This window comes from Peromyscus californicus, unplaced genomic scaffold (genome assembly GCF_007827085.1).
Source record: "Peromyscus californicus insignis strain IS unplaced genomic scaffold, ASM782708v3 Scaffold_12__1_contigs__length_115047231, whole genome shotgun sequence".
NCBI lineage: Eukaryota > Metazoa > Chordata > Mammalia > Rodentia > Cricetidae > Peromyscus > Peromyscus californicus.
The window spans coordinates 59,349,199-59,375,643 of NW_026294413.1; the positions used below are offsets into that span (position 1 = coordinate 59,349,199).

General features: G+C 44.1%; 1 protein-coding gene and 1 long non-coding RNA gene across 12 annotated transcripts in view; one reads left to right on the forward strand and one right to left on the reverse strand.

Annotated features, from left to right (window-relative positions):
• Positions 1-26,445, forward strand: part of Msra (methionine sulfoxide reductase A) — a 334,518-nt gene that overhangs the window by 184,866 nt on the left and 123,207 nt on the right. The window lies entirely within an intron of this gene.
• Positions 1,640-24,969, reverse strand: LOC128107266 (uncharacterized). Of its 4 annotated transcripts, XR_008217024.1 has the most exons (6): positions 23,127-24,969; positions 22,827-22,977; positions 10,544-10,706; positions 9,264-9,427; positions 8,568-8,728; positions 1,640-6,396 (listed from the first exon to the last, which is right to left on the reverse strand). It is a non-coding gene; the product is annotated as an uncharacterized LOC128107266 (long non-coding RNA). The 4 variants fall into 4 exon arrangements; XR_008217026.1 differs by lacking the exon at positions 22,827-22,977 and having other exon boundaries at positions 23,127-24,966; XR_008217025.1 differs by lacking the exon at positions 10,544-10,706 and having other exon boundaries at positions 23,127-24,966.

Below are 26,445 nucleotides of genomic sequence, written 5' to 3' on the forward strand. Positions count from 1 at the left end.
GTACACTCTGTTGCTCAGCGTTTGAACTCACCTTTTCCATCCACGGAATGGTCCTCTTGTGGGACATTGCCCAGAGTGAGCTGAGCTAAAACTCCTGCCAGCTATGACTGTAAGAGGACTGCTGATACCATACCTTATGCTGTCCTGGACAGTTGGAGTTCACTCAGGAGGCTGAATATAAGTATGGAAATTTAGATTTATGACATTTTCTATTTACCATCTGTGAATTGGGGGTGTAGCATCCTTATAAACCAAGGAAGTTTGAATTTAGATAGATTTTTAAAGTATATTTTCATTATTTTTATTTGTGTGTGTGCATGTATATGTGCAAGTGAGTGCAGATGTCTGCAGAGTTCAAAAATGTTGGCTCCCCTGGATTTAGAGTTACAGGAAGTTGTGAGCCGCCCAACCTGGGTGCTAGGAACCAAACTTGAGTCCTCTGGAAGAGCAATAAGTGCTTTTAGACACTGAGCTATCTCTCTAGTCCCCTAGAGTTATTTTTAATGTTTGTTTGCAGAAAACATAAACTATATAAATGATTTTAAGCAGAGATGGGGTTTACAGTATGATGTATCAACACAGTATATTAGCTAAATGGTTTCCTATCTGGATGATGAAAGGTTACCCTCATAGGTCCTCCTGAGCCTCCTAAGAGCAAACTTCTCTGTAGACATGAGGGCTGGAACAAGCTTACCCTGCAGGAGTCTGAGACAGGAAGCCCCCAGGACCAGAAGAAAATCTCCTTCATCCTCCCATATTCTTCCATGGCCATCTGCTGACAAGGCTTAATACCAGACTGTAATGTTAAGGGATCATTCACAAGGCCTGTTCAATTATCATAGAGCAGTGACAGAAGGGTCACTTTGGAGCTTGAGGGATGCTGAATTACAAACTGGTTTTCCTGTTAACTCCAAAAGCCATCTAACATGCTGTTGTCATCAAAGGCTTGGCTCTTTGTGGTAGGAGAGGAGTGTGTGGTAGCAGTTTTTTAATACTGGAGAAAAAAAAACTGCCATGCAAGGGGCAAGGTTGTTAGCATTTTTTAAGTGAATAACACTGGAGAAAGAGAAGAGGAAGCTGGCTTCAGTATGCCCAAAGGAATTTAGATGTGTATGTTTTTAAATATCTCCATCCTCCTTCTTAAGAATTATGATGCAGAATCCAGAGTGGTTCTTGTTGTTGTCAAACTGTGAGACTTTACCAGGAGGCGAGGTTAAGCTGCATGACCTCCAAAGTCAAGTTCAATCTAGAGAAGCTGTGAACTTTTCTTTGTTACTTAAGGGAAGGCATGACTATATATCTAACAACCAACATTACCATTTGTTATGTATATAATCTATCCATCCATCCATCCATCCATCCATCCATCCATCCATCCATCCATCTTTCTGTTGGCCATCCATCCCTCTTTCTAGCCAACTACCCAGACACTCTTTATCCATCTACACTTCTATCCTTTCACAATTACACTTATCTGTCCATCTGTCTATCCATCTGTTCGCCCATCCGTCCATCTGTTAGCCATCCATTCATCCATCCATACATCCTTCTATCCATCCACCTATTTATCTATCTGTCCACCCATCCATCCATTCATCTATGTTTTAAGACTTGGCAAAGTAATTTTACTCAATTAAAATTAATGTTATCTGGATGTATTTATTAAACAGCTTTCAAGAGGTATCGTGTTAGTAGAATTAACCAAAGGCATTCATTATATACAAATCCATCATTTTCATTCAGTTTAAATATTAGAATTGATGTTTCATTTGCTCACTTCTATAGATAGGCATCCTTTTTCTAAAATGTCTATTATGTGTTAAAAGGTCAAGCCATGAAAGTAAAGAGACTGAATAGAACCCCACCTAGCCAGGCGTCCCTACGAGAACATACACGTATTATACAATACATGAAATGGCTGTGAGGTCATTTCATTGGGTCTGAGGTTTGGAACAGACACATACAGCTGTCTAAAGAGAAGAGCAGAGGCAAGTATGAGCCTTCTGTGCCAGCAGGCCAGGCCTTATTTCCCCAGCGCAAGCCTTGTCGGAGAGGGTTAGTTACGGTTTTACTGTCCAAGTCTCGATAGGCTTTCTTTTCTGGCACTTGGGAGTTCTGGGAGATTGGAGTCCTAGAGCAGAAAGGAAATGGCAGAAAATGTTTATCCCTGGTCAAAGATGAAGTCACTCCTGACTCTGACAACAGTCACAGCTAACTTTGAGAAATAAAACTGAGCTTTGGGCTCTGGGTCTGTGGTATTCCCCCATACCCAGTAGTACCCTTACTGTCAGTGTGAGTGTGTGGGGAGGCTCTGTGAGCAATGTGGAGCTGGTCCACCCTAAGTTCTAAGCCCCGAAACATGAGGCTAGGAGTGGTGGTTTGATTCCTGAAGGAAGCAAGACCCTGAGAACACACAGATTTTCCTGGTGTCCTACAGCCGCAGTTCCACATCTTGACGCCCAGCATGGAGCTTGCTTTGTCCTAACCTCCATTTTCAGTTTCGTCACATAGGCAGCTGTCTTACTTATGAAAACCACAGTCACACTTGGGGAGAAAGTTCCTTCTACTCAGGCGTGTGAGTGTCATATCGTATGTGCATGCTGGTCACAAGATGTCCCCCAGTAGCTGCCTGATGACCAGCACACTGCTGTGTGTGGAGGAGACGAGCAGAGGGAGGTGAACACAGGCCAGTGGTTGCTGCTCTGTTGCCTTCGAGTCAGCCTTTTTCTAATCTGTAACCCCTGGTTGTGGGTCCTTGACTGTGCATCCCGCAGCAGCTGCAGGGGCCCGAGAGAGCACGCCGCCATCCATGCCGGCAGTGAGTCTGGTAATCATATATAATCCACCCCACAGAGGGCCGCCTTGTCATTGTTCGGGACCCTTTCAATGTCTTGCAATTTCCTTTGTCTCTGTACTTCTGGTCGCGTCCTGAAAACTGTCAGGCTTCCGTGTTGCTCTGAGGACCTGGCAATTCTAGACTCACAATGGAGCTCAAATTGGACCAGCTGCTTCCTCAATGGAGCAGGCTGCCCATCTCCGAGGCATTAAGCCCAAAATTATTTCGAAAATTGAAGCCTTTGACTTGCTGTGGATTAATGTGATTAAGCGAGGCTTGCTTTAATTCATACTCATCTCTTCCTTTATTAATAACGTCTCATCGGTCAGGGCAGCATGCATGTGCACAAGGCTACAGAAAGTTAGGCTGATTGCAATTTGTCCATAACAGAAGTCTTTCATGTTTCAGAAGCAACTGATTCGAGGCTTTGGTTGGGGCACACTGAAACTGCCTGTTATTCTTAATGTTTTTATATGGAAACCTAATAAGCAAATGAACCCTCCCTCCTTCTCCTTTATCCTCACCCCCACGGAGGTCCCCATTTGATTTACAGCTCCCTGTAAGTAATAAAGAAAGGATCTCTTTTTCATCTGGGTTGTATCAGCGGGTGAGATCTGGACGAAATACCCTTCATGGTTAAAGAAGGTGGAATTAAAAGGGATTTGAGTTTTTTCTCCATATAATTGAAAGTGTATCACTACCACGACGATTATGAATCATCCAGTAGCTTTTCTAAATAAGGAAGTATTACCTCATGGCATGATACTGTGGTTTTTATAATGACAGCAACAGATTATAGTAAAAGAAATTGGGGCAATGTCTTAAAATCAGCTTTAATGATGTTTAAGCTCTGTGAAATTTTTCTGATGAAGTTTACTCCAGCAAACTTAAGACAGCTGTACAAGCAGGTCTTATGTCAGTCTCTTTTGCATAACAAAGCTAGTGAGTATATATACCCAAGCATTTGTCCTTTTAAACAATACTTTTTACATGCGTGTGTGTGTGTGTGTGTGTGTGTGTGTGTGTGTGTGTGTGTGTGTGTGTGTATTCCTGGAGGTCAAAAGAGGCACCAGGTCCCTGGGAGCTGGAGTTACAGGTTGTTGTGAGCCACCCAATGTGGATACTGGTAAGGGAACATGGGTTCTCTGAAAGAACAGAAAGTACTCTGAACCAGCAAGCCACCTCTCTAGCCCCCAAATACATTTATTTATTCATTTGTTTATCTGAAGATAGCCATTTATTTGCACAGTGCTTTTTGTATTAAGAACAGGGCTTGCCCTGTAGTCGTGGGCTGTGATCTGAGAACTATTCATAGCAAGATGTGAGAAGATGCTAATAGCTTATTTCATTGTCCCACACTGGACACGTATCTCAGAATGTTAAATTATTTGCTGCTGTGTTAATTGCTTTCCTCTTCCTTGTGCCAAAATGCTGACAAAAACAATTTCAAGGAGTATGAGTTTATTTGGCTCATGGTTTGAGGGGACACAATCCTTTGTTCCTGGACTTAGGGTCAGAGCCTGGGCAGCAAAGCCCTGATAAACCAGAGTCACTTACTTGTCCTCAATGAACCAAGTAAAGAAACAAGTAACAGTGAAAAGCAGAAGAGGGAGATTCATGAAATGTGGCCACATTGGGAAGAGGGAAAAAACAATCCCAGTGACCACCCACCTCCCAGGGTCTTGATGAGGTTTAGGTTTAAAGTAGAGGACAAGAGGTATGTACCAGTAAGCTGTTCTGGTCAAGGTGTGGTCCTGCCCATCATCATCTCAGCTCCAGGAATGTCTCTTTAGGATATCTGCATCCCCACCAGGATAGTACAGCATCATGGTGGAGAAGTATCACTGTGCTTATGGTAGTCAGGCATGCAGCTAGGGCTCCTCTAATCTTGGAGGGTGACAGTCAGAAGCAGAAGCAGAAACAGACTTTAAGTCCTACCCTGCAGTGACCCACATCTGCCAGCTGGGCCTCAGAACACCTCTCTTCATGAGACTTTTGAAGCGATAGCTTGGTCTCTCTGAGTTGACTTCAAAGTACTGAGGCGGCTCCACATTCCTGCCTGACTCACTTGACATCTGGACTGGTCCTCAAAATTCTGAGCTGTGGGTCTTGCAGGCCCATTTCGGTGGTACTCACATAGACAATGGTCATCTCCGTGAGCATGCCTGGTGAGCTGACACTGGAATTAGATGTTTTTTGTTTTCAATTCTTTTTGCAACAAGCATTTAGGTTGCTAATTGTATGAGAATCCTGTGGGTTTACCTTTTACTGTAATTGATTTCAAGACTCTCCTACTGAGAGACCATTTTAAGTGTCTCTAAGAGCCTGTCTATTCACTAATGCACCAGGAATAAGAATTCTTAACTTGCTAGGTGGGGCAGTAGTGGTGGTAATGAAGGTGTACACTGCATGTCTCCCATGTAACTGTTCAACATACTATGAGGTGAGTTAATCAATGTAAAGTAGCTAGCTTCCCAGACCCTCATAATGAGTGAAGACAGGAGGAGTATGAACATCCGTTTTAGAAACATACCATAATATTGGGGTTATCAAGATGGCTCAGGGGTAAAGGTGTCTGCAGCCAACCCTAACAACCTGAGTTTGATTCCTGGACCCACATGGTAGTGCAAGTTGTTCTCTGACTTCTACATGCACACCATGGCACACGCATGCAAACACACACATACACACACACACACACACACACACACACACACACACACACACACACGGGAGGGGGCAGGGAAGGACGGAGAGAGAGAGGAAGAGGGAGAGAGAGATGAGTAATCTAAAAACTACTTTTCATTATGACCCAAGTGAGGCATCTCTTTTTGGGGGGTGACCTTGCTTGGCCACTTGACCTCAGAAGTCTGGGCCCAGTGTCTCAAGTGCTCTTCGGCCATCTGCAATGCACTCCCCTGCCTCAGCTCTGCTGGAGACTGCTGTGGCTAGCTTCCAGCTCCCCCTAGATCCAATGTGTTGGAACCCTACTTGTTGGGTAGTCCCAGGCCTAGCATAATCATAATGCCTAAAACTGCTGTCGTTGTAAGAAAACGTATGAACAGTTTCATAAACCTAATACCCAGAAGACGAGCTATTTTATCGCCCACTGACTGATGGTTCACCTCCGCCTGTGGATCCATGCTCTTCTTCTGAGTCGCAGGCTGCGTTCAGAGCCTGTGATGCCATGAGCGATGCTCCCTGGAATGTGTTCCCTCAGATAGCCCAAGCGTCTGCAGACTCCTGAAGAAGAGGCCAGTGTCTAGTCTGTGCTTGCTCTTCCACAACACCACACAGCAGGGAAAGCGGGGCGTGTGCCCTATTTGCACGTGTGTGTCTTGAGTTCCCCTTTTCAATGATAGATGAAGACTGGAGGTCTCGTAATTGGGAAACGGTAAGTGACTCGATGGCAATCACGCAGTCTGACAGAGCAGCATTTGTGCTGGGTGGCTTGTCTCTTCTGCCAATGGCATGGTTGTCTTTGACTTGTTAAGGATGTCAGCATGATTGACAGGAGGTTTTCCTGCTCTAGGCTTTTGTGTGTGCATCATCTGGTTTCACTGGAAGAAACACCAAATTTGGAATCAGACCTGATTGTGGATTCAGCTATGCCATTTACAGGCATGTGACCTTGGCAAAAATATTTGAACATTTTGCTATTTTATTTGTTTTTTTTTCTAAGCCTGCTTTATACCACTGATGTGAGAATTTAATGAGATCCAGGATCCAATATGTAGTTATTTAGAATGCTCTCAGCAATAAGCTGCAGGAATCTCAGAGAACACTGGCTTAAGTACTTTTTTTATATAACAAGAAGTCAGAATGTTCCAGAGGAGTTAATTCAGTATTTTTTAAAAAAGAAAGTCTTAAGAATTCAGTTCCTATAGTTTTGCTCTGCCATCCTAGGCTCTGGCTGTGTCATCATTGTCCCAGGGTGGCTGTCACAGTTTTATTCATCAAGTTCTCAACTCCAATAACCCAATGTCAAGAAGACATCTTTTTGTCCTTTATTGAGGAGAATGACTTTGTAGAAGTCCTCCTACAAGGCACCTTCTTATGTCTATTGGCCAGAACTCTTTCACATGCCCGGATCTAAACTAAAAGCTAAAAATGGGAATGAAATAGCCGGTAACAGAACAGTTAGGGAATGCCTTGGGATATCATAGTGACCCCACCTGCCTGTGATTATCTCCTATAAGGAAGGCACACCTGTAGGCCAACAACTGTTGGATGGCCAGCAAACAATGTCAGCCAAAACATGTGCCAGGGCTTGCCCAGCCGTCTAGGATAGTGGCTGTGATGGTTTGAATGAGAAATGACCCACATAGGTTCATGTATTTGAACACGTGGTTCCCACTGATATCCCTGTTTGGGAGGTTATGGAACCCTTAGGAGGTAGAGCTGTGTCCACTGGGATGTTTGTACTTAAGCAGATGTCTACTAGTGTGCATCTACAACCCTGGTGTGTGTTCTCCCCTAGAGAGTTTGTTTCATATTCACAATTCTTGTTCTTCAGTCACATGAAGGCATAGGATTAAACCCAGTCTCTATTAAAACAAATGTTTTAAAATGCTGTAGAATTTCATATTTAGATACATCCATTTGGATAAAAAGTGTTCTCTGTGAGTCTTTGAAGTGAGCAGCTATGAAGAATTTTATAGACAGTCCCCCTGCCTACTATACAGATGTTAAGACAATGCAAAACACCTCTTCCATAAGTGTTGGGCTCAGAAGAGAACTGCTCCTATGTGGTGATCTAATTTACCTTACTCTTGGTGACTTGATATGAAGATCTGATTTGCTCACAGAATTGAACTAAGCAGTCTTCCTAGCCATATTTTTATATTCTGAAAACTTATAATAATCACTACTTTATTTTACTGTATAGTGGCTGGAAGGTTAACCCTGAAAGTGAAATGTGTGTGTCGGCCTCTTCCAGCGGTCTTGCCCATCACCAGAACATAAGTCATGGACATCATTGAAACAAACGAGTGTACACGTGTACTCTTCCACCATCTGTGGACTGGTTGTCCACACACTTTACACTGTGGGTGCCGGAGGGAACAGAAGCCCACCAGACAACCTTACTGTAACCCAAGTAGTTCATCATCTAGAACAGAGACAAGAGTTCTGATTTGGGTAGAAATGGCTGAGGTGCTCCAACCCCAGTGGAGAAGCGAGTTCTGGGGGGTAGTAGGACAGGAAGGAGTCACCAAGGAGCTAGACAGATGAGGTTGGGAAAGAGGGTGAATTCAAGCCAAAGCATCCAGCCTGTGTGAGGAACATTAGGAAGGGGTTCCCTGAGGATTATGATGGGAAGTACTAGCTGGAAAGGATAATGGCACCAAATCAGGAGTCTCACATCACACATAAAACCTTGTAACACTGAATAATGACCCACTAACACAGACATGTGTTTCAGACTACTTCAGAAAGATAGGAAGGCTCATCAGTTTATTCCGTCTTCTGAACTGTCTCCATGAACCCCACCTGATCTCAGGCTCTCAAAGAACAATGCATTAGAGTCTGGATAAGGGACACTTGGTGATTGGCTGAGACATGGAAATCTCTGATCTTAGATGCCTAGGGTTCAAAGAGAGAATGCAGCCCAAACTTAGATTTTCAGAAGATTGGGTCCCAGGCTTCTCCCAGCAACTAATCCCAGGCTGGTCCTACTGCCTCATTGCATAGTAAATGAGGAACAGTGGTACAGCCAACTCATTTTGCTCACCTGGAGGAGAGAGAGAGATGGGTAATCAGCCCAACAGGCCACTTTGTTGAGTTTGTATCTGATTTTGCTGCTTGGTCATCAGCTCCCTTCATATCTTCCAAAAAGTTGGAAGCAGAAACAGGAACCAGCTGGATACTCTACTCAATCTTCAGAGCCTAGGCCTAGAACAATGCAGGAGAGGTTGAACACCAACACTGTCATGGGTTTTGGACCACTTGTGTGGGACATGTAGGTGGTTATAGAACTCTTTAGACCAGTATCACACAGAAGGGTTTCAAGAGATTTTTTTTGGAGGGGTTAGATGGCACAACCTTCCCACCCAGAACCTAAGAAGGGTCAGCTAAGTGGATGTTTTGTCATTACCTCAGATCAAATTTAGTAGGCTCCTAGGGATTGGTAACTTACTAGTCATTCCTGGAATTTGTGGGGGATGAGGTAAGGATGTAGTTCCTGCCTGGAATGAGCTCCAAGGCAAGAGCTATGCATGCCACTAGAAAGAGTACACATGGGTATATGCTAGGTAGATCCAGCCAAACTTCAGCTGTGTGCTCTAAGCTTGTGTGTGTTTCAGAGCTAGACCCTATAGAGGACAGCCACCTTGACATGTTTTCAAACATCTCTCTCCCGTGTATTGGTGAAATTATTAAGGCCACTCCACGTAATTAAAAGGGAAGTTTGTTTAGTGGCATAACTTACAAATGAAGGGATAGGTAGGTTGCAGGGTCTGGGAAAGACGTAGTGCAGTCCGGAGGTGTTCTCTGGAGAACTCTGCTCGGTCTGCCTCCAGCGTCCAGGGTCCAGGAAACAATCGAGCCCACACATCAGGATCTCAGGTCTTCAGGGTCCTCTCCTGGCCCCGCCTTTAGGCGTGACAGTTACCAAAGCCTCAATGAGGGTTGGAACTTCCAGATCAAGGTTGGAATGGCTACCCACTACACCCATGGGCCTGAGAATATGGGTCAGAAAGTGTAGGAAGCATGGAGGTCCTTGTGCTCACTAGGGGAACCAGGCATGTTAAATACGCAAGGTTGTTCCTTCAAAGGAAGAGATGCATAACCTGTTATCCACCCAGAAGACTAGGAGCAGATATGGTTAATAGCCTGGTGTCTTGGTTTGGGTTTTTATTGCTGTGAAGAGACACCATGACAAACTCTTAGAAAACATTTCATTGGGGTGGCTCGCTTATAGTTTCAGAGGCTCAGTCCATTATCATCATGACAGGGAGCATGGCGGCATGTAGGTAGACATGATGCTTGAGCTGAAAGTGTTACATCTTGACTAGAAGGCAGGAGGAAGTTGATCGACTGGTACACTGAGTGAAGCTTGAGAAAAGAAACTTCAAAGCCTGCCCCTACAGTGACATACTTCCTCCAACAAGACTGTATCTACTCCAACAAGGCCATACCTCCTAGTAGTGCCACTCCCTTTGGGGGCCATTTTTTTTTCAAACCACCACACCTGGTGACATTTTGCTCTGTCTATGTGGCTGAGACCACCATGGATCCTCCCCTAGACCCTTATCATGAGCTTGTCAATCTATAGAACCTATCTTTATAGAACATGTAACGTGTAGTCCATAAAACCCATTATTAAAAATGTCACATGTCTTTTATAAGGAGTTCCAATGTAGTCATGTCTTAAGCTTTGTTGTGCACACAGGATTGAGTTAATTATCACCAGGAATAGTTTCATCAAATTGTGCTGTGCTTAAATATGCCTAAAATAAACTACTCAGGGTCAGATTCCCAAGGTTTAAACCAATACCAGCTACTTAGTTGTATTGAACAAAACTCCCTTCTTGCCTCCTGCAGAAGGTAGGCATCCTTACTCTGATGGTTGGGATGGTTGCAGAGTCAATAAAGGATACAAGGATGAGGGCCTAAGTTTGATTCCCAGAATTCAGTTAAATAACTAGGCACAAGGGCTGGGGAAATGTCAGTGGGTCAATTGATAGGTCTACAAGTATTAGGACATACGGTCAGATCCCCAGTATCCACAGAAAAAGCCAGGCGTAGTAACAGCATGTCTCCAGCTCCAGCACTGGGGGAAGATGACAACCGGAACAGACAAATCCCCAGAGTTCACTGGCAGGCCTGTCTAGCCAATCAGTTAGGGGGCTCTAGGTTCTGTGAAGAGAGCCTATCTCAAAAAATAAGATGGAAAGTATTAGAAGAGGACAGATGATTGTAGACCTCTGGCCTCCACAGGCATCAAAGTACACACACACACACACACACACACAAGCTGGGTGTGATAGGGGCAGTTATAATACCAACATTGGGAAATAGAAACAGGTGGATCTGTAGGGCTTGCTGGCTACCCAGCCTAGCCTACTGTGTCAGGGAGAGACCCTGTTCCAAATATCAAGGTGGATGGTATCTTAGAACTGACATCTGAAGCTGACCTCTGGCCTCCACACACACTCATGTACATGTGCACAATGCAACCACATACGTGCATACACACACACACACACACACACACACACACAAACACACACACACACACACACACACACACACCATTACCTAAGAGCATCTCTTGGAGGGACAAAGGAATTCCTATTGAAAAAAATGTGTGAAGTAGATTGCCAGACACCAGAGGTGGGAAGCAAGCAAGGCAGGGCCGCTCGGGCTGGCATCACAGTTAACAAAGACCTGTATTTTCTCATTGTTCTGATCAAGATGTCATCGGGGTTGGTTCTCCTGAGGCCTTCTACTTGTCTTCTGCCTTTGTCCCCAGTGGTCATCCTTCTGTGTGAATCTATAGTTTAATGTCCTTTTTTAGATTCATTTATTTATTTTATGTGTATTAGCGTTTTGCCTGCAGGTATGTATGCCCACCATTTATGTGTCTGGTACCTGTGGAAATCAGGAGAGGATATCAGATCCCCTGAACTGGAGTTATGAATGGTTGTGAGCTGCCACATTGGTGCCAGGAACCAAACCCAAGGCCTCTGCAAGAGCAACAAGTGTTCTTAACTACTGAGCCATCTCGCCAGCCCCTTAATCTCCTCCTTAAAAGAGCAATAGCCATTTGGATTATAGTTCATCCTGATTCCCTCATTGTAATTTAATCACCAAATAAAGTTTCCAAAGATAGTTTCATTTTAAGGTCCTGGCTCTTGGGCCTCATTATACAAGTCTAGGGAGAAAGACAACAGCCTCTGCTCTAGGGGTTTCAGTCTCTGCCTTTGAAAATGATCGTTTTTAAGCCTACATGTAAGGCTGGACTCAGCATGTGCACCGTGTGTGTGTGTGTGTGTGTGTGTGTGTGTGTGTGTGTGTGTGTGTGTGTGTGTGTGTGTATCTGTCTGTCTGTCTGTCTGTGTGTCTGTGTTTAAACCGTTTTATTCTGTGGTTTGAAGGTGGGAAGGAGCTGGAAGGTCTGTGGCCTCTCTACTATAGGCACGGCTCGACTTTTCCTGCCATCTTTTCTGTCTCCACACTCAGCCCTGGAGAGGTCAGAGAGAGAGAGAGAGAGAGAGAGAGAGAGAGAGAGAGAGAGAGAGAGAGAGAGAGAGAGAGAGAGGACAAAGCCCAGAATGAAGAAGCCAGCCCCATCTCCTGCTCCAGCTTCCTTACATGAGGCATCCTCAGACAGGAAGGGGAGTGGAATGTTCTCAGGAGGGCCTCACCAGCCATATCAATGCTGCTCCTGGGTCAGGGTCTAACTTTTAATTAACCCAGCCATCCCATGGTGCTATTACCATGGTTTATTTTCTAGTTCATTTTAAAGTTGGCTGCAGAAAGCAATCCTGTTTAACTTCCTGGCAGACACCTTCCAAGAATCAGGGCACTATCTCCAAACACCGTTTTAGATTCTGTCATTTACAAGGCTGAAAGGTAAAGGCTTGAAGGTTAAATCTGAATAGACTAGGGAAAGGGAGTTTCAGTCTCAGCCTTTGCAATGAAAACAACCCTTTTCAGGTGTACATCAGTGTGGGGTCACAGGGTAACTCAGTGCAGTAAATAACATGTGTATTTGCGTGGATAATTAAATGAATAAGTTAAATTCTCAAACGTAGTGTTAGTTATACCTTGTTCTTAAGAGTGACAATAAAAGTTACGGCCGTAGTTCTGCTTTCCTGCGTGACTCACTGTGAGATACGAGGCAGTCCAGGACTACACCAGGTGTTCATTTTTAGGGAAAATGAGATATTTGATCCATAAAAGGAACTCTGTAAAGTTAATCGACGTTGCAAAGCCTACGGAAACCCGACACATGGCTCTACTGCAAAGGTCCTACCTCATTCCAGAGAGTGAGGCCTCTGGTTGCCCCACCCACACCCAGTCTCACTTCTCCCCTGCAGTGGCTGCTCTGGGAAGGCGGCATTTATCCAGCAGGTGCTCTTCCTTGACACTTTTGTGCATGTGTGTATCCCAAAGCAACACATCCATGTTGTGAGTGCTGCTGTGCTCTCCATATCTTGCACAACTTTTGTTCTCACCAAATGTTTCGTTCTTTAATTTTAATTTTTTATTATTTTTTAATTAAAAAATTGATTTATTTTACATACCAACCACAGATCCCCATCCCATCTCTGCTCCTGCTCCCCTCCCAGCCTCACTCCCCCTGACCCACCCCCCCCATCCCTTCCTTAAAAAGAGTAAGGTCTCCCATGGGGGGGACAGCTAAGTCTGGTACATTCAATTGAGGCAGGACCAAGCCCCTCCCCGCTGCATCAAGGGTGAGCAAGGCATCCGACCATAGGTAATGAGCTCCAGAAAGCCAGCTCATGCACCAGGGATAGACCATGATCCTACTGCCAGGGGCCCCTCATACAGACCAAGCTACACAACTGTCTCCCATGTGCAGAGGGCCTAATCTGGTCCCATGCAGGTTCCACAGCTGTCAGTCTAAAGTTTGTGAGTTGCTATGAGCTTGGTTCAGTTGTCTCTGTAGATTTTCCCATCATGATCTTGACACCCCCTTTCTCATATAATCCCTCTTCCCTCTCTTCGACTGAAGTCCCAGAGCTTGGCCTGGTGCTTGGCTGTGGATCTCTGCATCTGCTTTTATCAGTTACTTGGATAAAGGCTCTATGATGACAATTAGGGTATTCACCAATATGATTACCAGCATGCTCAATCATACCACAAGGACACTAGCTCAACTATATTCATAGCAGCATTATTCATAATAGCCAGAACCTGGAAACAACCTAGATGCCCCTCAACTAAAAAATGAATAAAGAAAATGTGGTAGGTACATATACACAATGCATATACACAATGGAGTATTACTCAGCTGTAAAAAAACAATGACATCAGCCGGGCGGTGGTGGCGCACGCCTTTAATCCCAGCACTCGGGAGGCAGAGGCAGGCGGATCTCTGTGAGTTCGAGGCCAGCCTGGTCTACAGCGCGAGATCCAGGAAAGGCGCAAAGCTACACAGAGAAACCCTGTCTCAAAAAAACCAAAAAAAAAAAAAAAAAAAAAAAACAATGACATCATGAAATTTGCAGGCAAATGGATGGAGCTAGAAAATATCATCCTGAGTGAGGTAACCCAGACTCAGAAAGACAAACAGGGTATGTACTCACTTGTAAGTGGATACTAGATATAAATGTTTCATTCTTGAGATTGACCGTCAGGACCTGTGAGCTCTAGTATATTGGCTTTTTTTTTTCTCCCACTGGCCACCTATTTTTTCACAGTTGTGTGTTCAGCATCTTTTAACTTACCTATAGGTGAACATTCAGTTGTTTGTGTGTGGACCGTGCCCTGCAGGCTCCTATATGTGAACCTTTGGTCTGGTGGTGGTATCTAGGGAGGCTGGGGAAACTTTTGGGCATGGGGCCTAGCTGGCAGATAGATATAGGACTGTAGGGAGCAGATTACAGGGTTATAGTCCAGTGCTGGTTTCCATCCTGCTCTCTGCCACGTAGTCAGCAGTTGCCACACACTTCAGCCGCCACGGAGTCACCTGCCACTGTGCCTTTCTCACCGTGATGGACATATCCCTTCACACTGTGAGCCAAAATAAACCTTCTTTCCTTGAACAGATTCTGTTGGGTATTGCCACAGACTGGGGAAGATTCTTTCCATTTCCTCTTCTGTGGCCTCACAGGTATCTCCTGCTAGCTGCCCATAGGCGACTGTGTCTGTCTGCAGGGGTCCAGACTGTTGGGTCTGTAGAGTAGCCTCAGCCGTTGATCTCCAAGGTAGGATGTCCCTATTATAGAATGTGTTTTTGTTTTTCATTCTGTGGGTTCAAATGGCATCTATTGTGCTTTTATTTGCACTTGTTGGCCATTTTCCTTTTTCACCTGTAAAATCCCTATTTATATCTATAGTTAATTATTCTACTGAGGGTTTTTTTTTTTTTTTTTTTTGCTATTTACTTTCTGATTTTAAAGAGTTTTTTTTTTTATGAACTCCGGATGCTAATTCTTTGATACTCTTATGAATAACAGATATTTTTCTTTATTGTGTCTTGTGATAAGCAAAAGTTCTCAATTTAATCTTTGAGCAGAAGTTCTCAATTTAATCTTTTTCTTCACAGTTTATACATTTTGTATCTTGCTTAAAAATATTTCCCTAACTCAGGATCATACAATAGTCCCTTCTTTTGTCTCTAAAAGAAAGGATTTTTGCCTTTTATAACAAAACTTTTAATATAAATAGAATTGGGTTTTAATTTGCCTGGGTGTCTCTGGGTTCCTGCTTCTCCTTGGGTCTCTGTGTCTAGTGCTCTGTCAAAGCACCATGGTGATCATTAGTTATGTGTTTGGGAAGAAATGTATTTTCAGAGAATTTTTTGGAGCATCTCGGCCATTCTTACCCCACTGCTCTTCCCCACACACTCTAGAATCAACTTTCATGAATGTGCCCAGTGCGGGTAAATCTAAACAGTATGAAATTTTTGAATCTACACGTATTGCTGGGGTCAGTTTACCATTAAGTCTGATTTGGTGTTTGTGCTTTGGTTCACTGATGAAATGGACTTCTGACAACCTCTCTTCCTCACCCTGGACATCTGATCTGGCCATTGGAGTGTACCAGCCTTGTAGAATGCACTAGGAGTGCTAGTTCCCTTTTCTGTCAGTTTGAAGAGCTTGCATGGCCAGGACTGTTTTCAGACTAACTGTGGTGATAGTTGCCCAACTCTAAATATTCTAAAAACCCTTTGAATCATGCACTTTAAATGGGTGAATTTTATAGTACGTAAATTGTACCACACTAAATTTGTTACCAAAGGGAAAAGCATTTCCTATGGAAGCCACCAACAAGTTAAAATAGCCCTGAATTCCCTCCTTAAATCTGCATGGGCTGATTCTTATTCTCCCTCCTGCTTCCTCTCTTCTCCCTTCCCCATTGGAAGTATCAATTAAGAAAATTTAACTCATTATCAAAAAGGGTTGATTTAAAGAAAACCCACAGAAACAATTAACCTGGCTCCTAGGAGCTCGCAGAAACCAATAACCAGGGAGCCTGCATGGGACTAACCTAGGCCCTCTATATATTTGTGACAGTTGTGTAGCTTGGTCTACTTGTGGGACTCCTAACACTGGGAGCAGGGGCTGTCCCTCATGCTTTGGCTGGCTCTTGGGAACCTGTTCCTCATACTGGGTTGCCTTGCCCAGCCTGAACACAAGGGAAGGGGCTTAGGCTTACCACAACTTGATGTGCCATGCTTGGTTGATACCCATGGAAGGCCTACACCTTTCTGAACAGAAATGGAGGAGGGGAGGACTGGGGGAGGTGTGAAGGTGAGGTAGTGGGAGGGAATGGGAGGAGAAGAGGGAGGGGAAACTGTGGTCAGGATGTAAAATAAATAAATAAATAAATTTTAAAAAAAGAATTAACACCTAAATTGGCATACAAAAATCATGTAAGTTGAAAAGCATCAGTGTGTGTATTTGTTTTTGAAAATCCATTGGAAGTGAATTATATATATATATAGTTTCATGAAATGAAGATCATCTAACTGTGTGTATACATATATGTGTGTATATATGTATGTATACACACATAGTTTTATACACACACACACACACACACACACACATACACACACATATGTATGTGTTAATTTAATAAAAATGAATTGGGATGATGGACAGGACCATCATCTTCCACCAAGGATTATGTACCAGCAGTCCAGGCTGACACGGCTTGACAGTATGGTGGTACTTCCTCACTAGCAAGCACAGCTTAGACCCTATGGTCCCGAAAGCACCATGCTGAAACAACGTAGGTCTGGGGAATGTGGAGCCAGCAGGCCCAGTACAACTGACCTCAGGAAAGTGTTAGACATACAGAAATATCTTTAAAGGACAATTCTGGCTTGCGCTACAGGGGGAAAATGGTATCAAAGCTAAACAATGACCGGCCTCTGTGGAGTGGGTCCTCTGTAGGGAATTCTACTTTGTTCTCTATGCCAGAAACTTTGACCCCGCCCTGTGTGTGAAGCAAGAGCCTGCTTTGTGAAGGGGCACTGATCAAGACCACAGCCATTGTTGTGCTGGGAGCCAAACATCTGAAGCTTATCACCAATCACAATAGTGGAGGCTTCTTAGCCACATTTCTAATTATATTTCCTCTGCTTTTGAGATAAAGGGACAAAGCAATATGGGACCTACTTTTGAGGTTTTGAGGCCACTCTGAAGTGTTCTCTGTAAAATGGAAGGAGGTGATTTTGTTCTGTCATGGTGCTGTGAACAGAGTCTGTACTTCCCAAACCTCCATGGTTGTGCATGTGGATGTCAGAGATGCATTGGGACCTAAAACAATTCATTTGTCCTTGATAATGAATGGTAATAATTTATCATTTGTACTAGTCAAAACCCTTTCATCCATGAAAACAAACAAGCTTTGCAAACAGTCCCCTCTCCCAATCCCTTCAGCAAGTATCAGGCAAGTGTGAACATCAGTTCAAGTGTGAGCATTGGGCACGTGTGAGCATTGGGCAAGTATGAGTGAGCACTGGCAGTTTGAAGAAGGGGCCAAGGCAGAGAACATGCCACAGACATCAGGACCAGTTTATCTGTGTCTTGAAATTCATGTTTCCAAAGTCAAACTGACCTAATTGTCATTCACGATGTTGGTGATCTCTGTAATGGGTGTCTATCTGCCCAGACAAAAATGGCAAAATTCATTTACCAGTTACTTTCTGGCATTAGCATGCCCACTGACATCAGAGTTGCCAGCCTTGTTGTCATTTTGGGTACAGGTGTCCATTTTGTGCCTGCTTTGTGGCCAGCCTAATTGACTCTGAAGTCTGGGGTGACAGAAATAGCCACAGTGACACCGAGCTGGTTGGAAAGCCTCTCTGCCATCTGACACATTCTCTGCTGATCTCTCTCTCTCAGCTCCTAACACCCGTCTCCCCCAGGCTTTGGAGTAGTCTTGCCCATCCCTGACTTGAGAGTCTTTTCTTAAAAAAAAACTTCCTTTGATTGAGTTTTTCTAAAGTTAAACTTAATTTTAATAAAAACAAAGCTCTGTACCTTTTCTAGTTTTTTTTTTAATTCTCTACGTTGATATTTGGTTAAATTATTCAATTGCAAGATAAAGAGTTGATCTAAAAGTGTGGGGAAAAGGGCAACTGTCTTGGTGAATGTGGCCATCAGCCACAGGAGGAGAATGCTGGCATTAAACAGGATAGAGCTAGTGCCTAGGTGCTGTGGGTGGTCACCATGGTTACAGAGAAACTGGCGTGAATCAGTTGCTGAAGACACCCTTCCCATTCTGTGGCCTCACATCTCTGTCATGTGCTGTCACTTGTCATCCAAGCCTCCCTCCTTCTAGCTCTGTCTGTCTGTCTTGTTTCCTGCTGTGGTTCTAAGGTAAGATGTCTGTCAAAAGGCTCATGGATTGGGATGCTTGGACTCCAGCGGGTGGTACTGTTGGGTGGGTTATGGAACCCTTAGGAGATGGAGGTTTTGATGGAGGAAGTACTTCACCTTGGGTTGGCCTCAGGGCTTTAGAGCCCAGGCACATGTCCTATTCTCTTGCTTTCCTGCGGAACTACAGATGCCATGGACACTGTCTATGTTCCTGCCACTGTGTCTTTCCGACCACCATAGATCACACCTCTCTGCAACTATGGGCCAAAGTGGAACCCTCTGCCTTCGTGCTGTTTCTGTCATGGCGTTTTGTCATAGCAACACAAGTAAAACTGATACACACCACTTTCTAGTTCCCTGTTAGACGCTCTTTCTCTGTGACACCTTCTCTGTTTCTCCCTCTCTATGAACTTTGGAGAATTATCTGTACCTTTCCCACAGTGCCCAGCTCATGCTATCGCTGTTTTCATGAGTTCCCTGAGAGCAGGCTCGGTGAATCATGGCTTTGGGTTTCTCATAGCCTAGTACTATGTGTGGAGCCATGATTCTTGGCTTATTTTTTATTAAATCCCACCTTTGTCAGGTTGGGGTAGAGGAAATTAAGTATTGGAAATTAATTTGTAGTTGACAGAAACAGTGTGTGTGTGTGTGTGTGTGTGTGTGTGTGTGTGTGTGTGTGTGTGTGTTAATCCTGATGCCCTTTTGGCATCTTTATTATAACTGCTGTCTGGTTGAGGGGCCGAAGACTCAGGAAGGCTGAGGAATTCATCAGAGTCACATTCTGACTACAATGCCAGTGTCCTTGGCACAACTTCCCAGCACGTCATTGTTGAAACCATTTGGTCTGCTCCCGAGGACATGTCTTTGGGGTCCTAAATTAATTACTAGCTGTCATCAAAGCTTACTAATCAAGGTTAAAAGATTCCCAGTATCAACCTAACTACAGCTGAGTTTGGCTTTATAGGAGGCCATTGGTGCAATGATATAGTGGCTAGCCCTTAGCTGGAGTGTTCATGGAAGTAATATCATGGTCATTAAAAACAGTTGGATTAGACTCCAGTGATCTAAGCTCCTAGAATTGCCTTGTTTGGGGCTATGCATATATTCTAAAGAGTTTCTAATATATATATTAGATTATATTAATATATTAGAATTTATTGATATAATATTTTAATATATAATATGTAATATATTAGAATATATTCATATATTCTAATATAATATGTACAATATATTGTTTGGAGCTATGCATATATTCTAAAGAGTTTCTAATATATATTAGATTATATTAACATATTAGAATTTATTAATATAATATTCTAATATATTGTATATTCTAATATATATGTAATATATTAGAATATATTCATATATAGAATATATTTATATATTTTAATATAATATGTATAATATATTCGAATGTCTATATATAATATATACATATATGTGTATATCTATCTATATGTATATATAGGCTACATCTTTCTGAATGAATATAAACTGTATTCATTTAGAAAGATGTAGCCTTGATTGCTTATCTAGTTTGCATGGTTTTGAGATAACAATGTTGGTTGACTTCTTTTTGTGCCTCGTGGTTCAACAGGTATCTTGGGCCTGAACAGGTGGAAAAAGCCAAAGCTTCCCAGGCAACCAATAGTATTTCTATGTGGAGCTATGTTCCAAATAAATCTTAAGGTTTGGCTTTTAGTTAAATTTCTTTCAAAAGTAGTTAAACTGGGGCTGGGGTGGAGTTCAGTAGAACTGAGCATATACAAGGACTTCTGTTCAATCTCTAGCATCACTGATAAACACCCCCGCCACCAAGTTAGGGTACGAGCATGTTATCATTCATGACTTTAGACATTGAAATAAGTCAGAACTATTCTTGCCCTGTGATCATCAGGGTATATTCTGTGTGGGATGCTTGTGTACAATGAACCATGTAAGTTGTAAAAGTATGCAACCATCACACAGACCTAAAAAGCACATGTCATGTGAGTCAGATGCAAAGGAATGTGAAGTTCTGTGGATGACCTCAAGCAATTCCCATGAACATAATGTGCAAGCAGCTACTGGGTTATAATAGCAGCCTCCAATAAGATGTCATTTCTTGCCCATGTCATTCGAAGTGAGAATCCTATTTTTACGAGTATGAAAAAGGTACCCGACTGGTTTTCAAGACCTTTTTTTCACTATGATATCAGGGACTCTAGCTGTCTTCTAGTCCTCAAGGAGCACAAACACTTTATGCAAACCTACTTTCAATAGCTTACTCAGACAAACCTACCCAAGAGCCGGCCCTGCCAATACAGCTGTGCAAACTCAGATCCTAAATCTTCGAATGGTTCCAAGGTGAAGGAATGAAGCTGCATTGTAACGTGGCTCATCACTCTTGGTGTGTGGTAATAGCAGCTCAGTAACTAATGGCAGGGTGTAGATTTGATTGCTGGAGGTACATTCCCAAAGTGCTTTCCATCATCTCTGTGTTAGAAGGCTTCCAACACAGTACTATAGGATGGATGAGACAAGTGTGATGATCCCTACTTCACAGACAAGCAACTTGTGGTCAAATACTATAGGATGGATGAGACAAGTGTGATGATCCCTACTTCACAGACAAGCAACTTGTGGTCAAATACTATAGGATGGATGAGACAAGTGTGATGATCCCTACTTCACAGACAAGCAACTTGTGGTCAAATACTATAGGATGGATGAGACAAGTGTGATGATCCCTACTTCACAGACAAGCAACTTGTGGTCAAATACTATAGGATGGATGAGACAAGTGTGATGATCCCTACTTCACAGACAAGCAACTTGTGGTCAAAAGGGAAGTGACTCTCTGGCAGTTGAGCCTCAGGTGTATATGGCTTCTGACTCCTAGTCAGTGCCCATTTAGCAACCCACAATGCTTTGAGGCTTGAGCCTTCTGAAGGGTCATTATGGTGAGACAAATAGTCTCTCAAAGGCACAACTTGGACCCAGTGTAGAAGGAGGTAGATTTTGATTCAGTAAAGATGGAGTTTGCAGCAGCTAGGTTAGTCTAGCAGTGACGTGAGCTACTTTGTGCAGTAGTGTGGGCCCTATGTGGATGGTACAGTGAAGTGAGATAATATATGCAGGTGACCTTCAAAACCCTTAAAATTTTGAGACTGTTTACCACCATGTGTTCAAAATGCCTGCCTCCCTTTCCAGCTCTGAATAGAAGGATCCATGGAAGTCATGAGAATGCCCAGGCCTCTCCCCAGGTGTCCTGTGTTAGAATTCTCATCAGGAGTCAAGGGGCAGGGGTGAAGATGAGTTTCAAAAGGTGCTGCAAGGGGATGGAAAGATGGTTACCAGAACTTGCTGTTCTTGTAGAGGACCTGGGTTCAGTTCCCAGAACCCTCATGGCAGCTCCTAACTCCGGTTTCAAGAGATTTAGCACCCTCTTCTGATCTACAAGGACACCAGGCACACACACACACACATACAGTAGTACACTTACATACATGCAAACAAAACATCCATATACATAAAATAAAAATAAATAAATCTCCAAAAGGTGCCACAAACAATCCCAGATGTAGTAGTTGTGAAACGCTTTCCATGTGCAGCCCACTGGTGACCAGGTACACATGGCCTCATTTCATACTGAGGGGTTTAATCTCGTTGGTTCAAAGGAGTCCTGTTTTCTCAGTGTGCAATGCCTGTGTTATTGTCGGGCCATCATCCAGTGAAGCTTGCATTTGTTCTTTTGGCTCCAAAGGCCTCTGCCTCTAGACTGTCTGCTAATATCTTACACTGCCTATCTGTTTCATGGCAGGGAGGCACTGGTGCAAATCTGTAAAATGAACACCAGCTACTCCACACATCAATACTTCATGTACTCACTGTCCTGTAAACCCAGCTCACTTGGTGATGTCTGCCTCTGCAATCAGCATATTGCCCGCAGATACAAGTAAGCAGCCCATTCCCATACTAGGACCCAACTTTTACCTTCGCATACCCTTGGCAGTGGTAAGAAAGCTGGAGTGTCACCAAAAGTTAAAGTTGACTGCTGCCTTGGGGAATTTTCCTGAGCAAGTACCCACCTGTGGTTATTGTAGTTCTCTGAGAGAATAATCTCAGGGTGATGTGTCCACATAAAATATGCACCAGCAGATTCTGACACTCCCCACCATGTCTCCCAGATTAAAAAAAAAAAATACAATCACTCTAACAGATTTTTTTCCTCCCACGTTTCAATCAATAGGATGCTTTTTAAAAGCTTACATTTTTCGTTGGACACTTTAAGTGACGGATGAGACAAAAGGAAGAAAGCCAAGATAAAATGGCAGCATAGACGCTCCTCAGATCCTATAATGAACTCCACAGGGCATCCAATTTTGATGTATTAGGACTTTTTTTTATAATGAGTACATTGTTAGAAATCGCATTTTCTATCGGCGGGAGCTAGAGATGAAATTGAGCTGACACCTTACCTCCTTGTAGTTAATTAACAGGAGAAAAGTAGTGTTCTGAATCTCGGGTGGGAAAGGGGAATATTATTCATCCACCCTCTCGCCTGTCTTCTCCCTTCAAACACCTGGGTCTTTTTGTGCTCTTTTATTTGGTTCTGTGGCTCAGCTGAATCTGGTTGGCAGGGAAAGGATGCGGGGATATTGAAGAACGGTTATTATTTAATGAAAAAAAAATCTCTGTAGCTCACTTCTCCCATTCCTTCAGCCTGCAGGGTAAATAAAATAGATCTGATCTTTTTATTCAAAAGATCAGTTCCTTACCTAGACTGCGACGCGAGGCAATACCCGTGGGGCAGGGGCTCCGGGTTGTTACTCTATCACCATCCGTCATCATTGAATCCTCAATACTTGGCCCAGCATGTGGGACTTTGTAGGCTTTGATTCATGCTTATAAATCAACGGATAAATAAGATATCCTGTTGGCCTATCTGTACGGTGGTATTGTTGTTGTGGTTCATTCGGTGTCTTCCTCTGGGAGGTAAGATGCCCATTTTAGGATGGGAAGTGGAGTTCATGTCAGATTTGGGAGGCTAGAGGCAGTGGGTTCAAGCCCAGCATGTGCCATCAGGCTAGTGGACAGGGTTGGGATCTTCATGGACTTGCATCTGGATGAAGGCTAAATGAACGGTGGGAAAATTCAGCGCATGTTCTCAGCTGATCCATGTGTGTTTAATCTTGTGCTCTGTCCCAGGAGCTGCGGGGAAGAGCGGCTGTTACTGTCTCTTCACTCTAGGATCTCACTGTGTCCTGGAGGGGAGAATAGAACATTCTTGAAGACAGTAAGCGTGGAAGTATTACCTTCAGAGAGCTGACCTGTGGGACTGGGGGTCCAGGAGAGGCTGGCCATGGGGGTTTGGGAGGAATCCTCATTTGAACCCTTTCCGTAGGCTGGGTTCTGGGTGCGGCTCTCCTCCTCACAGAGACCCTTTGAGTGACTTCAGGGGCCACAACTCTGCTGAGGTGCTGAGGAGTTAGGCCCTGAGCCAAGCTGGTCCCACTGGACCCCAAGGGCTGTGCTTGCCCCTGTGTCCTAGCTCTTCCTGTGGGCCTGACTCTGTATGGTTCTGGAGAAGGCTGGGTATTGTGAGGCACTGGGAGTGGGCAGAAGTCCACGTTGCAGCTTAGAGGCTCTGTGGGTGGGGGATCTGGGGTCAGGCGGCAAGGGAACTTGGATTCAGGAGGGTGTGGGAAACAAAGCTGGGATCACACCTGTCCTGGAGGGTCCTGAGGCCAGACCAGGGCTCCACATACCACTGCACAGAGGACGGGGGAGCATTGCTGACTGCGAAGTTCTTGCTTGTCTCCTTTGCTTGTGAGCTTAGCCTTGGCTTTCCTAGCACTAAAAAATGGGCTTTGTAATATCCATCTTGAGAACCACCCAGGGTGCGGAGGTACTGCAAGGCAGGCACAGATTCAGAAGCAGCACGCAAGGCATGGGTGGGGGTTCCTGTCTCTTCTTGACAGGAGTAGGTAGCTAGGGAATGGATGGCTGTGAACCTTTACCAATGCAAGGCGGCAAGAGCTCCTCTGGACAGAGACTCAAGCCCGTTTCCCTTTACCCTCCCCGGGATCCCTGCCTTTTCTGTGACCTTTGCTTTACTGGGGATGCCTTCCCCTCCTTCACACTCACCCCTGCCTTCTCCGGCCGTAAGGAACATGCCTTTCTGTGACTCTGACAGTCCAAGATACACGGGACCTGTCTGTATACCACCTTCCTTGTCTCCACATTCCCCCCTCCCTCAGCCGTCTCCGCGGGACTCAAATCCAGTCCTCCTCATTTCGTATGTACTTGGGAAAGATCTCTTGATTTCTTGGTTTCCTCCTCCAAAGAATGGGAAGAATTCTCTGTGGTATTGTGAGGGTCAGCTTGGGCCATTCGTATCAAGAGCTTGGCACATATACTACCTGTCCATATTATCATTATTACTAGAGAATATGAGGTCTCCATTCTCCATCTGCTCCTCACTCTCTCATCACAAGCCTTTACAAAGAGCTAATGGCCTTTGTTTCCCGTCTTCTCCTCCCCAACTTTTCACCTGCTCCCACCTTCCTTTAAGGCTCTGAGTTTCCTGTGCCTCTGTCTACCAAGACAGCAAGTGTTGGTGCAGGAAAGCATGCTGGCCCCTTAAGAAGCACATGAGTTCACTCCAGATCTGTAGTTTTTGAACTATTAGAAATTATCTAGAGAATATTGTAAGAGTACAGATCCCCAGACAAAAAAAAAAAAGAAATAACAATAATTCACTAATCATAACAGTACCAAAGAGGCTATTATTGATATAGTTGAAGTGGATGTATTCTGTGTTGTCATATGTGATGTTTGCACAGCTCACCTGTTTGTATAGCTGTCCTCCTTTTCAAGGAAGCTGTCCAATGTAGCATGGGACATGAGGATTGCATAGGACTTAGGAGTAAGGAGGGTAAGGCAGCAGTCCTGTGTCACTGTGTCACTAGGCTAGTGGACAGCGTTGAATCTGCAAGGACCCCTATCTTAATGAAGGCTAAGTGGGTATTAGGGAAAAGCTAGTACAGAATTAATCTTGAGTACAATCCTGTGCAGTCAAAGCTATTAATGTTCCCATTTTGCAGACGATGAAGCCAAAGGCCAGAGAAAAAACAGAGCTTCCAGAGACTCTGGAGATCACATAGCTGCTAAGTGGCCAAGAGGCTACTCAGCTACCCGACTTCCCAAGCTCCTACAAACTGCTCATTCTGGGTGGCATCTGCCTATGCTTGTCCAGAGACACCCTAATATCTCTTCCTGCTTATTTTGCTGGGGATAGTGGCCCCTTACCCACTCCTCTGAGGTCATGGACCTTCCTTTGGGTCTGGAGGGGCAAGCAGGGGAACAAGATGTTCAGAAAGAGCACCTGGCCCTTCTCTTTTTTCCCCTCAAAATACTTTTGTCCAGCAGTGCAAAGACAGCCGCTGTGCTGCAGCGAACTGCTAACAAGCGTGTTTGCACATCGCTCCCATCATGCTGTTTGCATGGTGGAATGTGAAGACACAGCTCGAAATATTTTTAAGATCTGCCCTTTTTATCTCAGAAGCACAAAACAGTGTTTGCAGTTTGGCCTCTGGAATGAAATTAGCTCAGCGCATTAGCTCGTCCCTGCCAAGCTGGAGCATTTCCATAAAGCTCCTGAGTCCCTGGAATCCTTTTGATCATTTGCGGTGTGTATTTTTACACAGGTTCTTTTGCTTTGGAGACAAAAAGTAAAGAAACTGAAAGGTGAGCTTGGCCAGGGCACCCTCTGGACTGTTTGCCAATGCAAATTGGGGCTTGAACTTAAATGATAGTTTCCTTTAAATGGCCAGGCTTCTTCAAGTCTCTTTACAAATAATGTTGGTGGAAATCATAGCTAGAAGTGTTTGCTAGGGACTGAAAATCCTTCCTGGGCCAGCGAGATGGCTCACAGGATGGAGCTTCTTCTGAAAACACGGTGACCCGAGTTTGATCCCTGGGACCCACCTATGTATAGAAGGAGAGGACCAACTCCACAGAGTGGCCCTCTGGCCTCCACACATGCCCCCTGGCATGTACACACCTATTCTCCCCCTCCACTATATGTAAAATAAA